Source organism: Sorex fumeus, unplaced genomic scaffold (assembly GCF_029834395.1).
Source record: "Sorex fumeus unplaced genomic scaffold, SorFum_2.1 ptg000072l, whole genome shotgun sequence".
In the NCBI taxonomy this organism is placed as follows: domain Eukaryota; kingdom Metazoa; phylum Chordata; class Mammalia; order Eulipotyphla; family Soricidae; genus Sorex; species Sorex fumeus.
In genome coordinates, this window is record NW_026606129.1 from 1,087,408 (window position 1) to 1,101,159 (window position 13,752).

The 13,752-nt window shown below is 53.4% G+C and overlaps 1 protein-coding gene and 1 non-coding gene across 2 annotated transcripts in view; both read left to right on the forward strand.

The window, feature by feature from the left end:
* UPF3A (UPF3A regulator of nonsense mediated mRNA decay) overlaps positions 1–13,752 on the forward strand; it is a 116,783-nt gene that overhangs the window by 15,683 nt on the left and 87,348 nt on the right.
* Positions 13,502–13,612, forward strand: LOC130038017 (U5 spliceosomal RNA). Its single transcript, XR_008794572.1, has one exon. It is a non-coding gene; the product is annotated as a U5 spliceosomal RNA (small nuclear RNA).

Here is a 13,752-nt window from a genome sequence, read left to right on the forward strand (position 1 = left end):
GGACACTGCAGACGACACAAACACCCACGGTCCCAAGGCCACACTCCGGAGCTTAGGCAGCTGTGCCCGTTCAGTTCCGACTCACACGGGAGAGGGGCCGTAGGTGTGCGTTTGTGGCCTCCTGTGCCCCAGGCCTTGGGCAGAGGGTTCCTGGGCAGGGCTGCAACGTGCCCGTGTGCAGTGCAGGAGCAGGACCGGGCCGAGGCCCCAGCGGGCCCTGTGGAGTTTCTGCCCGTGTTCATTTGGCGCTGGGCACTTGAGGCAGGCAGGGGCCACATGCAGTCTTGCTGCCTCGGAGCTGGCCCAGGCAGGATGAACTTGGCCTTTCCTCAGGCCGGGTGCTGCGGATCCCACTCAGTGGCAGTCTCTGCCGGGGCTCCCCTGACGGGACCCAGAGACATCCACGGCAGCGTGGCCCGAGTTCTTGTCCAGAAGGACGGCTGCTCCTGGGTGGGGGGGGGGGGGTCCTGGGGGAGAAAAGTCTGTGACTTGAGTTTCACTTTTTTTTTTTTTTTTTTGCTTTTTGGGTCACAACCGGCAATGCACAGGGGTTACTCCTGGCTCTGCACTCAGGAGTTACTCCTGGTGGTGCACAGGGGACCCTATGGGATGCTGGGAATCGAACCCGGGTCGGCCAAGTGCAAGGCAAATGCCCTACCCACTGTGCTATCACTCCAGCCTCGATATGTGTATTTTCTTACTTCCATATCTAATACTGGGGTGTGTGTAGATCTCTCCACCTATGAAGAAGACTGTGTTCTCTCTCTATTTTTTGGGGGATCACACCCGGCGATGCACAGGAGTTACTCCGGCGGTGCTCAGGGGACCATATGGGATGCTGGGAATCGAACCCGGGTCGGCCGCGTGCAAGGCAAACGCCCTCCCCGCTGTGCTGTCGCTCCAGCCCCTCACTTTGTTTTTATATTGTGTTTTGTTCTATGAACCAAATGGCCACATTGAAGTGCCGGCAGAGCAGGACGGGCTGGGCCTCATGACTTCAGGCTTGCAAGGAAGACCCAGATCTTTCACAGGTTTTGCTCTAGCACTGGGACCCCACACCTGGTTCTCTGCACCCGGAAAGCCAGACTGTCCCCAGGCACCCCCACTCCCACCTTCTTGGGCGCCAGACACATCGGTTGCAGCTGTGATGGGAACTTCCTGGCACAGAGCAGAGAAGGCTCATTCCCGGTACACCGGGACGGCTGCCTTCCTGGGGACCCTCTGAGCAGCGGCCTCGGGGCAGAGCTGGCACTGGAGCTCGCAGGGCTGCTCTCACACGCACGCTAGAGGTACGCCACAGCTGGAAAGTGACCGCCAGGTCTCACAAGGCCGTTTCTCAGGAAGCACAGACTGAGCCAGCTGCACGCGGTCGCAGAGACTGGCCAGGACTGTCCCCTTCTCTCAAGCTGCCACCTTGAGAAAGCCTCAGTGGCTTTCCCAGTTTCTCTGCCAGTCGGCCGGGACTGGCCAACTGGCACAGTGCCCGCAAATCAGAGCAAACCGAGTAGGAGTCCTGCTCTGAATCACATTTTCATCTTCTTTTCCCTGCAAAACTGTGCTTCAAGCTAAGCAACTGACGGGAAGGAGAGCACTTTCCCTGCTCACACCAACCTCCAGCACAGCTCACAGCTCACGGCTCACAGCTTACAACTCACAGCTAACACCCTCCAGCACTGCTCACAACTCACAACTCACTGCTCACAGCTCACACCCTCCAGCACAGCTCACTGTTCTTGCCCCTCCCCACTGTGACCAGCATGTCTTGACCACCGGGGCTTTGCACACCAGCCCTAGAACATCAACTGCCACTACAGTTCTGGGTCCAGTTGGGCCGCACACAGTGTCAGGCATGCCACCCTGGAGACAGCGACTAGGGAAGCTGGTCCTGGCGTCAGGCACTGAGCCCAGTGCAGCCTTCTGGGTGGGGATGGGGCGTCAGGACTCAGCCTGCAGGGCGCCGTGTTCCTGGGCTTTGGGGGTCCTGTCCCTGCTGGCGGGGGCGGGGGGTGCAGGTCCTGGAGCAAGTGCCCAGCACTCACGGGCCTCTGGCTGGGTTCCCGTCCTGGCACTGGGGGGCAGGATCCTGAGCCAAGTCTCGCTGTGGGTCAGAAGCAGTTTCCTGCGGCCCTAATTCTGGGGACAGGGGGCTCCAGGAGGGAGTTTCTGGGACCGACACTGAGGAGTGACCTGGGGACTCCCCTTCTCAGGCCCCGCCTCGACATGTCTGGACACAAGAGAGACATCCCAACACGTAATCTGGAGAATTTTGTTCACTGTCCTTTTGTTTTCATGCCACCCCTGAGTAGGTGGTCAGGGCTTACTCCTGACTCTATGCTCCAGGAAGACCATCTGTGGTGCTGGGGACGGCAGCACATACAAGGCAAATACCCAGTCCTACCTGGGTTTGTCCAGGGAAGCTTCTCTTGGAAAATTTTCTCTTAGAAATTTGGAGGAGGTAGTCATTCACATAGAAAAGTCAAATGAGACCACCGTGGGTCCCAGCTAAAGAGAAATCTTGTATACTTTGTCCCCAAGTCTTAGCCCAGAAATTTGTAAAATATTATATTATTTATAAATTCCAGGCATAGACTCACATTCATAGCCATGTCTTGATTTTACATGCTATACAGCCATAGCCACATTTATTCACTTCTTAACCAACTCAGGCCTGAAAACAGTACCCCTGTGGGGGACCTGGGGGGAGTGGGGACTTGTTAAATCCTGGCTACAGGGTCCCACACAGCCAAAGCTCGGACTCCAAGCTGAGGACGAGGCCAAGCCCACAGGTGGTGTGGAGAGGACCTCATGGGCCCAGACACGGCCTGGAGGCCATCACCATGTCACTGTTTCTTTGAGCCCAAGCCTCCGTGCTCCCGATCGTGTCGAGGGCCTCTGTGAGCAGAGGGACAGCTGGCTGGGCCCCAGTGCCTGCAGGTTCCGGCTGGTTCTCTCTGACTCATCCACTCAGGATGGGCCTCCCTGTACTATTTATAAGACACTCGGTGAGGGCAGCCAGCCCTGTCTCTCCATTGCCTCCTCCTCAGGCCTGTGGGCGGCTCCACCCCACTGGTCAGGCCATGTGAGGCCAATGGCCCCCAGGACTTGGCCAGTCCTGCCTCGGCACTGCCTCCGTGCCAGGCCAGCTGCTGGCCCGACCCCCACGGCCCCCAGCTCCTGCTGCAGAGGAGAGGGAAACTCCACCTCCACGCCCCGGCTCTACCAGCTCCGTCCTTTTCTGAGTTCCCGTAGCCTGGGCTCTCAGAGTCCTGCCAAGCTCGGGGTTCGCAGGCCAAAGCTCAGAGGCTCCCCTCCCACTAGCCTGAGGGGATGCCCGAGGCATCCCGTCTGCCTCTGCTCTAGGAAAAGTTCTGGGAGATTTCTCAGTTATTACTCACCCTCCCCTCTCCTCTGCAACTCCCTGGACAGAGGCTCAGGCCTCAGTGGCCGGAAGCACAGCGGCTCCCCAGACGCCCTCCGCCCATGCTTTTTGAGAAGTCTTCTGGAAAGACCGCTGGACGCTGGCCTTCACTTCATCTATGGGCTTGTAGGCTCAGTGACCATGTTCTGAAATTTTCATTCATGTTTGTAAATGTCATCCCATTAGTAAGCCCCTTCTCTCTCTTGCACACACACACACACACACACACACACACACTCACACACACACTGAATAGTTCCCCTCTCACACATACAAACAGCAGTAACCCTCATCATACGCAAACATGGACAGCCCCATCACACACACATGTGAACAGCCCCCTTCTCATACACACATACAAAAACACACATGAGCAGTCCCCTTTCACACACGCAAACAGTCCCCATCACACATGCAAACACACTAACAGCCCCATCTCACACATGCACATGAATAATCCCTGTCTCACACACACTGAACATCCACATCTCACACACACATAAACAGCCCCATCTCATGACATACACACATAGGAATAGCCCCATCTCGCTCACACACACATGAACAGCCCCATCACACACACATGCATACACAAACACTGAGTAGCCCCATCTCACATACACGGACAGCCCCGTGACACACATTTATACTGAACAGCCCCATCTCACACACAGAACAGCCCCCGTCAACACACTGAACAGCCTCCATCACACACACTGAACAGCCTCATCACACACACACACACACACACACACACACACACACACACACACGCCTTCCCTGCTGTATAGTCTCCCTTCCATGCCTGACCGCCACCTGTCGACAGGCCCACCTCACAGCTCCGGTGAGGACTCCTATCTCCACATCTGTGGCCCTGCACCGGTTCTCATCACACCTCACTGCATACACTTATGTGTGTTCTGCTACCGGGTGAAGACTGGCAGGAAAGGAAGGAAGAAACTCCCAGCCCCCCTCAGGGGCGCTCCCAGGGCACCCGGCCACAGAGAATCCCCCCAGCACAGCAGGAGTACAGCAGGCCCACTGGGAACGTGCGTCCGAGCCCGCCGGGTCCGGTGAGAGCAAAAAGTCCCGGGAAGGGCTCAGCCAGCTCCCACCAGCTCTGCAACCCCCGCAATGGCTTTAGTGACATCACGGTGACAGTGGCAAGGCAGGCAGCCAAGGCCAAGAAAGGATGACGGTGCACAGGAGAGAGGGACAAGCAGAAACGCCGAGGTGGAGCCAACAGTGGGCGGCGGAGCAGACTCAGGAGGGCAAGATCAGGGCCTCTCTCGCAGCTGAGAAGGAGGGCTGGCTCCCGCACGAGACGCAGGGGGCCTCGGGGGGAAAACAGAAGACAGGAAAAAGCCCGAAAGACATGAACAGCACACCCAAAACTATGGGATACATTCAAGAGGAATAGCAAAAAGCATCAGGTTCCCTGAAGACAAAGTCTGTGAAGAACCAGCAGTTAAAGAAACCATAGACAAGAATTTCCTGGCACGATAGTACAGAGGGGAGAGCATTTGCTTTGCACACAGCCAGCCCGGGTTTGATCCTCAGCATCCCATGTGGTCCCCTGAGCACCTCCAGGAGTAATTCCGGCATGCAGAGCCAGGAGGAACCCCTGAGCATCACCGGGTGTAAGCCAAAAAGAAAAAAAAAAGTATTTCCCAACATTGAGGAATGCAGGCATTGAGATCTAAGAAGCAAAAGAGTCCCAGAGAAATTAAACTCCAATTAAAAAAACTCCAAGACATATTATTCTCAGAATTGCTAAAATCAAGACAGAGACAGAACATTGAAAGCAGAAATATCAAAAAAGGAACTTACATACAAAGAAAAGCCCATAAGATGTACAGCAGATCTATCAAATGAGACTCTAATAGTCAGAAGAGAGTGGAGATATATAGCACAAAAATTTTTAAAAATGAGCACTTTGCCAAGAATGCTTCATCTAGCTAGATTGTCATTCAGATTTGAAGGAACAATATAGAACTTCATGAATAGGCAGTAGTTTAGAGAATTCAGAGTCTTGAAACCAGTGTTACAAGAAGCAGTAAAGGACTTTCTTTCTTTCTTTCTTTCTTTCTTTCTTTCTTTCTTAATTTATTTGTTGAATCACTGTGGGAAAAGTTACAAAGCTTTCACGTTTAAGTCTCAGTCATGCAATGATCAAACACATTTCCCTTCACCAGTACTTATTTTTCACCACTAAGAACCCCAATATACCCCCTCCCACCCCTTTCAATGCCTGTGAGGCAGATGAATTCTACTTAACACTCTGTCTACTTTGATTACATTCATTATTTCAACAAAAGATGCACCATTATTGTTTAGAGTTTACACCCAACAATCAGAACTGCTGAAAAGGCATTGTGAAATAATTTGTTTTCTACAGTTAGTTATGAGAACCATATGATGTCGCTATTGCAGCCGCGCAATTTTGGATTTCTGATACTTTACTTATTAAGTCTGGAGGTATTTCTGCAAAGAGCCAGATCATTATGAGATTGGTTTCTGTGGCTCTGGAGCCATGGCCATGCCGGAAAGCCACTCGTGGGGGGCAACTCGTGACCTCGGTAGGGTGTGAAGGTTGAGCCGGGAACGGCCCCGTTCCCATGAGGTTTCTGTTGCCCCGTCACCGCCGGCTCATACCTGGCTTTCCAAAAAGCTCCGAGGAGGCCGCCATCTTGCTCCCCAGGGAGAAAAAGGCAGAAGGGAGCGACACCCCTTCCCTCCCGGGCAGGCATGGTACGGTGGTTTAACACATAGTCCGTTCACTATGCTGCCACAAGCTGCTGGGCTTTGCCTCTTTTTTTTTTTTAAGACAAGATAAACTTAATCCTATACTCTGTTCCTCCCCAGCTGGGGAATTTCTCTCTCTTTCCTTTCTGCTTTCCAATAAACTTTTCTATTTTCTTAAATAAATAAATAAAAAGCCACACTGCTCAGCACTTGGTACTGGGTATGGAATTCACTCATGGTGCTTCCAATTGCTCTCTATTAGTTTTAAAAAGTCTGTTTACAATGAGGTAGGTACCGCATCCCGCCTTCTCCAGATGGAACCCCGGTGACCATGAGCCTCTACAAGCATAGCTCGGGCATGCAGGAACCAGGACTTTTATTCCAAACTGCGTGGCCACATAAGTGGCCGCACGACATCTCCTTATATACAAAGTGATCAATGGAAAGTAAATCATCCAACGTTTCTCCCTGAAAATCAGGCTTAACTCTTTTACAAACCACAACACCAATGTGCTGGAATGATAGCACAGCGGTAGGGCGTTTGCCTTGCACGCAGCCAACATGGCCGACCCGAGTTCGATTCCTCCGCCCCTCTCGGAGAGCCCGGCAGGCTACCGAGAGTATCTCGCCCGCATGGCAGAGCCTGGCAAGCTCCCCGTGATGTATTCGATATGCCAGACACAGTAACAACAAAGTCTCCAATGGAGACGTTACTGGGCCCGCTCGAGCAAATCGATGAACAACGGGAGGGCCTTTTACCTTTTACCTTAACACCCAATAGGAGAGAGAACAAAAGGGAATGCCCTGCCACAGAGGCAGGGTGGGATGGGGGGATGGGGGGGTGAGAGGGATACTGGGATCCGTGGTGGTAGGAAAAGGTCACTGGTGGAGGGATGGGTATTCAAAAAAAAATAAACCAATATTGAAAGGGAAAAAAAGTCTGTTTACTCCCAACTTGCTAAGGGATTTTATATGATTTTAATAACAAATTGACATTTAATTTATACTGAATGTTCTATGTCTGATCAAGCTTATTTTCTGATGTGTTTTTACATTCATAGAGATTCCTATTACAATCACTTATTTATTAATACAAGTATTTAAGCAGTATCTATGATACAGAATTTTCTAACAGAAAGCATTTATTCTCTTTCTTAGGATAAAACACACTTTTAATACTTTTATAGGTCTAGTCATATTGCCTTAAAATTTTCGTTCTCTTTACTCTTACTAAACATTGACTTGTAGGTTTCTTGATCTCATGTAAATTTCTAAATCTATCAGCACAGAATTGCTAACAATTTGAATATTTTAATTTATAAATCTATAAAAAGTGTATGCAGTTTTTGAAAAAATTGGGGGGTTCCCACACCCAGCAATGCCCAGAGGTTCTCCTGGCTCTGCACTTAGAAATTAATCCTGACGGAACCTGAGGAAACATATGGGTGGGATGCCAGGGATTGAACCTGGGTTAGCTGGGTGTAACGCAAAAGCCTTACCCACTGAGCTATCTCCAGCCACTGAAAAATAATTTGTGATCAACTTATCATTGACTTACAATTCTGTGGAATTTCAGCAGTTTGGCTCTGTTCATCTCTATGTGAGTAGGTGTCATCACTTGCAAATAAATAAATATATAAGTACCTTCCATATGTGGGATATGAAGAAACAATAAAGGAACACAAAAAATGTCAAAATCATCGGAACTAGAGTCCGCATGATGGGGGCAGGGGCGGGTGCCGGAAAGGGCCTTGGAGAGCTGGGGGAGGGAAGTGGGCGCTCTGGCGGTGGGTATCGTGTCGGGAAGACACGTGCATGAAACGTGGAATTAAAATGGTTTAAAACACATTTAGATAGTGTCTCTGTTCCAAGGAAAAAGATCCATAATGTGCTTTTCTGACCTTCATAATTCGAGGTCTCAGCAGCGTCAGGCAGGTCCCAATAGTGAAGGAGGCGGAACTCTGGGCCGGGACCTGGCGCCAGTCATGGGCATCGCCAGGTTTCCGTCCAGAGCACTTGCCAGGGACTCGCTGCCCAGCCCCCCAGGCTCTGCAGAGCTGCCCCAGGGCTTCAGCCTGGGACCCTGGTCCTGCCTCGCTGGGCTCGGGGAGACGTGCGCTCTGCTGCACCCCTGCACTGGCGTCTGGGGACGCAGGGGCCACTCTCCTGTGGTCTCCAGTCCTCAGGCAGAGACTTTTTCTTTCTGTCCATGCCACACAGCTCCACACAGACGAAGCGGTCGTCAGAAGGTTCTGGAAACTGTCATCAATCCAAAGGCAGCTGCCTCCCCGCAGCAAGGACCAGCACCTGCCGAGACCTGTTCAGAGCACTGGGGAGCCCGTCTGCCCTCTGCTGCCCTTCCTCTGCGCCTGAGGAACCAGCTGTGACATGCCCCCACATTGGCCAGGGCACCCTCCCCTCCAGGCCTGACCGCCTGACCCAGCCAAGACAAGTCTCTCAAGGGACACTTCCCGTCCCATCCTGCACGGCCCAAGCCAAGGCCCGACGTGGAGTCCCGTGGACTCAGCCAGGCACCCAACGTGTCTGCCACCCCCGACGCAGGAGCACACCTCGGAGAGAGCCGTCACCTGCTGTCCAGACTTGGGGGCGCAGATGGTCAGGTGGCTATAGCCACAGGCAGCCCCCACACCCGGTTCCCGCCCCATAAAGTTCCTTCTGTACCTGCAAGGTGGATCCCCAGTGGCCGGGTGGAAAAGGACAGGGACCCCTTCCAGGAGGCTCAAGGATGGGGGTCCTCGGAGAGCTGCACCCTCCAGATGCCTCCAGCCATGTGGAGGCTGCCCCTGCTGCTCCAGGCCCTTTGCACAGGACGGCCTTCCCGAAAGCCGGATCCCTGCTCTGCCCCACGCCTTACTTCCGACCCTCTTAGGATTCCCACTGAGGGTCCTTGAGCGCCTCGGTCCCAGGGATAGTGGGACGGTGTGCGCGTGGGTGGTGAGGGGGTCTCTGCAGGGACAGGTAGCAGGCTGGAAGGAGTGGAAGGTGGGGGCATGCTCAGAAGCCCTGGGAGCATCTCCAGCATCTCCTCGACAGAGTGGGCAGGGGCGGGGACCAGGCCCTCCAACCTGCTGCTTCTCCAGGTGCGGGGTAGCTCGCTGGCGGGCCAGGGGAGGGGTCTCTGCGGAGAGGACTCCCAGGGGGACCCAGGAGCCGGAGCCCACTCAGTCCTGAGCACGGCGCCTTCTCTGGATGACGGGCCCAGGGCCGCCTGCTGTCCCTCCTGCTCACTGTCCTTCCCTCTCAGCCGAAGGGGCACTTGGGGTTGCTGTTCAGTCTTCGTTTGCTTCTTTTCTTGAAGGGGGGAATTTGTTGCCAAAAATACTCCTGCAAGACTTCCTTGTTTCTACGAAGGAGAAGCTGTTTGTTTATGTTACTCTTGCTTCTGCACTAAAGTGCCAGGAGGAAGCCTGGTCTGAAAGCCTGCAAATCTACTGTCCCTGGCTTCCCAGAGTGGACACTGGGCAGGTCTCGGAGACACAGTGAAGGCTCAGCACATGCAGCCAGTTAGTTTGGACCTGCAGAGCTCAGGCCTAAAGGAACAGCACATACTCAGGGACCCAGGTCCATGGTGGTGACAGACTTAGGGACGGGGTTCATGACCTCGAGAGACATTCAGGGACAGGGTCCACGGTGGTGGCAGACACCCAGGGACCACCCCGCTCCAGTGCAGCACCCACCGTTTTGGCCGCAGCCCCTCCAGGCAGGCCTTACTCTTCTGCAGGGTGGGGCATTCCACTCCATGCCCTGTGCTCTGCCAGTGCCTCTGACTTGGCCTGGTCACTGAGAAGGGAACAATGGAAAAGAGAGGCTGTGAAGTGGCAGGGAAGCCTGGCGGGGCTTCCAGGCTGAGCAGTGAGCTGGGAGGAAGCCGAAGAGGAGGTGCTGTTGCAAGCCAGGCACCCGGGCAGCAGGGCCGGAGCCCACAGCTCTGGGGAACCGGAGACGGCTGTGCACTGAGCTGGAATGCAGGCATGGCGTGGGCAAGGCCCAGGCCCTGACGTCCCCTGGGAGCTGCATGGCCAGGCGTCGCCACAGCGTTTTTACGGAAAAATTCTCTTCCTACCCCGTCCCAGTCCTGACTGGGTCGAGTCCATGGCTATCCCGGGATCCAGGAGCTCTCGGGCACTTCCCAGGGGCTGGCCTTCCCCAGATCTCCTGGTCAAGGCACTGACCATTCCAGCCTCGGTCCTCTCCGTCTGGCAGAGGAGACGCCAGTTCTCTCCATTCCTGCGAGTGTATGTCCTGCATGAGGTGCTCCCTGCAGAGGCCCCACGTCAGACCCAGGATCCTGGCCGCTGGAGGAGAGGAGGCCTCCCCTGGCCGTGCGTCAGAGCTGGGAGTGGCCGAGGACAAGCTGTTTGGATGTGAGGAGGTCAAGAGAATTCTCGTTTGCCTGACCAGAAGAGGGGGAGGCATGGGCTGGAAATGGCATGATCAAGCTCGTGTCTGGGCATTACCTGGTGCTGTGGCCTGGGTATTAATAAGTCCCATGTCCAGGGAGTAACAGGAACCATGATCTGGGTATTAATATGTCCCATGTTCGGGCGTCACCTGCACCAGGGTCCAGGTGCTAATAAGCGCTATGCCCTCGGCCCACGCCAGCAACAGAGCAACCCCCCGGGAAGTGCATTTTCTTCTCTCTGGACGGAGCTGCCGGGAGCGCTCAGAGCTGGACTGACCAATGGACGGAGCGAAGCTTTCACCAGATCCGTCATCGCTCATTCCTTGCAATGAGAATTCCTGTGCTCAGAAGAGCCGCGATTCAATTAGTCCTAAACACATCTCTCATGGGTCACAAGACGCTTCTCGCTGCTTCTCCCCCAAATAGGACCCCTGCCCCGTTGCTGCTGACCCCCGGGTCTCACCTGCACCGTCTGATGACCACACCCTGGCCCACAGAGTCGCGCTCCGAACACTCCCCGGCCCAGGGCTCCCACAGGCAGTGCTCCCCGTTCAAACTCTCCCCTCGACACTGGAACTGAAGGTGTCCTGTTTCCTGACGTCCTAGGAGGGCTGGGCAGGAAGGCATCAGTCCGGGCCACTGGGGCTGGTGTCACTATTTGTGGGAATTGGTGGCTGGTCACCCACTGGCTCGGCGGCGGGAAATTCCCCATGGGGCCCGCTCAGCCCTGACTGGCTTATTGCTTTGTGGGGAGGATTCTGACTCACCTTTTCCTGAGGGTTGAATTTGGTTCCTACTGGACCTGCCCAGGGTCTCTCACCTGCAGAGACCCCATCTTGGGGGACCAGGAGCCCTCACCAGAGCCAGAACTGTATTCCTTCTGGCCTGGGGTTTTGTCCTCCAGGACGTGATGCTGAGGCTGGTCTTCTGGTTTGCGAGTGACTGCAGTCCCTGTCATCAAGCAGTCAGTGCTGCTCACAGCTCTGACCGTGATGCGAAACAGCCGTGTGGGTCCCAGTGGACTCCACGCTTGCTCTTGTTCTAACAGGGGCCTCCAACTGACATGCACACCAAGACCCCCTGGAGCAGTCACACTGTTTTGGGGCCCTCCCAAGCAGGGCTGGGACTGGGAGTCACTCCTGTCAATCCTCTGCCCAGCTGGGCCTATTGGGGGCTCTAGACAGTCCCAGAAGTGCTGGGGGCCACAGAGGGCCACAGGAGATGGTGCAGGGAGCATGCAGTATGGGGTTGAACACGGGCCACATCCGCTCCCTCTGCCCACCTCCCAGTCCCCCACTCACTTCTCCCAAAAGTCTCCCAACACCAGCTCTTGGGCTGTGCTTTGCCCTTGAGGAGTGGTCTGCCACACGAGGGGGAACAGACACCGCCTGCCCGGTCTGTCTTGTCAGGGTCCTTAGCCTTGTGGCAGAAAGGCTTCAGGAAAAGGCCAAGACGAGGCCCACACAGAGGCAGCTCCACCATCAAACAAGCACCTTAGTGTGCCAGGTGGGACACCGTGGGTGCCGATTGCCCATTAATGCCACTGCCACTTTCTCCATCATCAGTAACAGCAACTGTTTGTGGAGAACTTGGTAAATGTTTAACCTCATCAACCATAATTACAAGATAAAATAGACTCATTGTTACCCAGCTGTCACTGTCACTGTCCTCCTGTTGGTCATCGATTTGCTCGAGCGGGCCCAGTGACATTGTGAGGCTTGTTACTGTGTTTGGCATATCGAGTACGTCACGGGTGGCTTGCCAGGCTCTGCCGGGCGGGCGAGATACTCTCGGTAGCTTGCCGGGCTCTCCGAGAGGGGCGGAGGAATCGAACTCGGGTCGGCCATGTTGGCTGCGTGCAAGGCAAACGCTCTACCCACTGTGCTATCGCTCCAGCCCAGTTCCCCAGCATTCTCCTGAATGTGATGTCCAGATTTTGTAGGTCAAGAAATCTTAGTAAGGCTCTTGTCTTAAGGTGCTGGATATATTATTAAGCATTAATTCTTAAATCTGTCTTGTACTGTATGCATGTACTTTTTTTTTTTTCTTAAGCTACTGGGTGGCACCTTGCGTGTAGTTTTTAAAAGTTAGTATCATGAACAACGCTGGAAGGCAGCTATTCTAGTCACTATATCACTAACATGATGGAAATTCTGAACTGAATCAGTTGTCTGAAAGACACGACAAGAATTGTTTTTCTGTTTTAGGGCCATACCTGGTAGTGCTCAGGAGCTGCTCCCAGCACACTCTTTTGTCACTTTCATTGGTGTTTGGGGCACGGTGCAACCCCAGAGATCGAACCCAGGCTCCCACGTGTACTCCAGCACTCCACGCCGTCTCCCCAGGCCCCTGGGAGAAACCATTTTTATGATCCCATAGTGACAATTTCACAAGCCTGCAGAGCCTCTTTAAAGGTTTTGAAAGCCGTTAGAACCAGCTAAACACAGTGAACTCAACAGAACAGAGAGTCTCATGCTCTGATTTTGTCCCCAGTCTGGTTCGTTTTTAGCTTGGCTAACGCTCCCTCAGAGAGTTCCAGAATCATGCTAATATGCACAGCACATTCTTCTTAAGATGCCTCATTGCTGTTCTTATTCACGCACAGTCGAACACGGAGCCCCCATTGGGTTCTGAGGCACCGTGTTCTCCATCATAGACCAACCAGTGATGTGATGAAGGTCTGAGTTCTGAAATGAAAATGAAAACCAATTCCTCTGACCATGTTGTCTCCAAAATAATTCGCAATGTTTTGACAAAGTTGGCAAAGATTATTCCTGGCTTCATCTCCACTTATCTCTTGGAAAACTCTTCCAGTGACAAAGACCACGGAGAGAAGCTTGAAATACCTAAAACCTCCTATAAGTAATCCTCAAGTCAATTGATAAAAAGATGTTTAATAAAGACCTCCCGCTACTATACTCTGGTTCCTCTCCAGATCGCATAAATCTTTCACCTTTTACTAAAGATTTCCATGGAAAGGAATAATTCTGAATCTTAATTTTTTGAGGCCTTATCTCGACAAGCCTACATATATAGAAAGAAAGAGAAAAAGGAAGGAAGGAAGGAAGGAAGGAAGGAAGGAAGGAAGGAAGGAAGAAAGAAAGAAAGAAAGAAAGAAAGAAAGACAGGGAATCTTTTACCAAAGCTAAAAATATTTGGAGTGCCC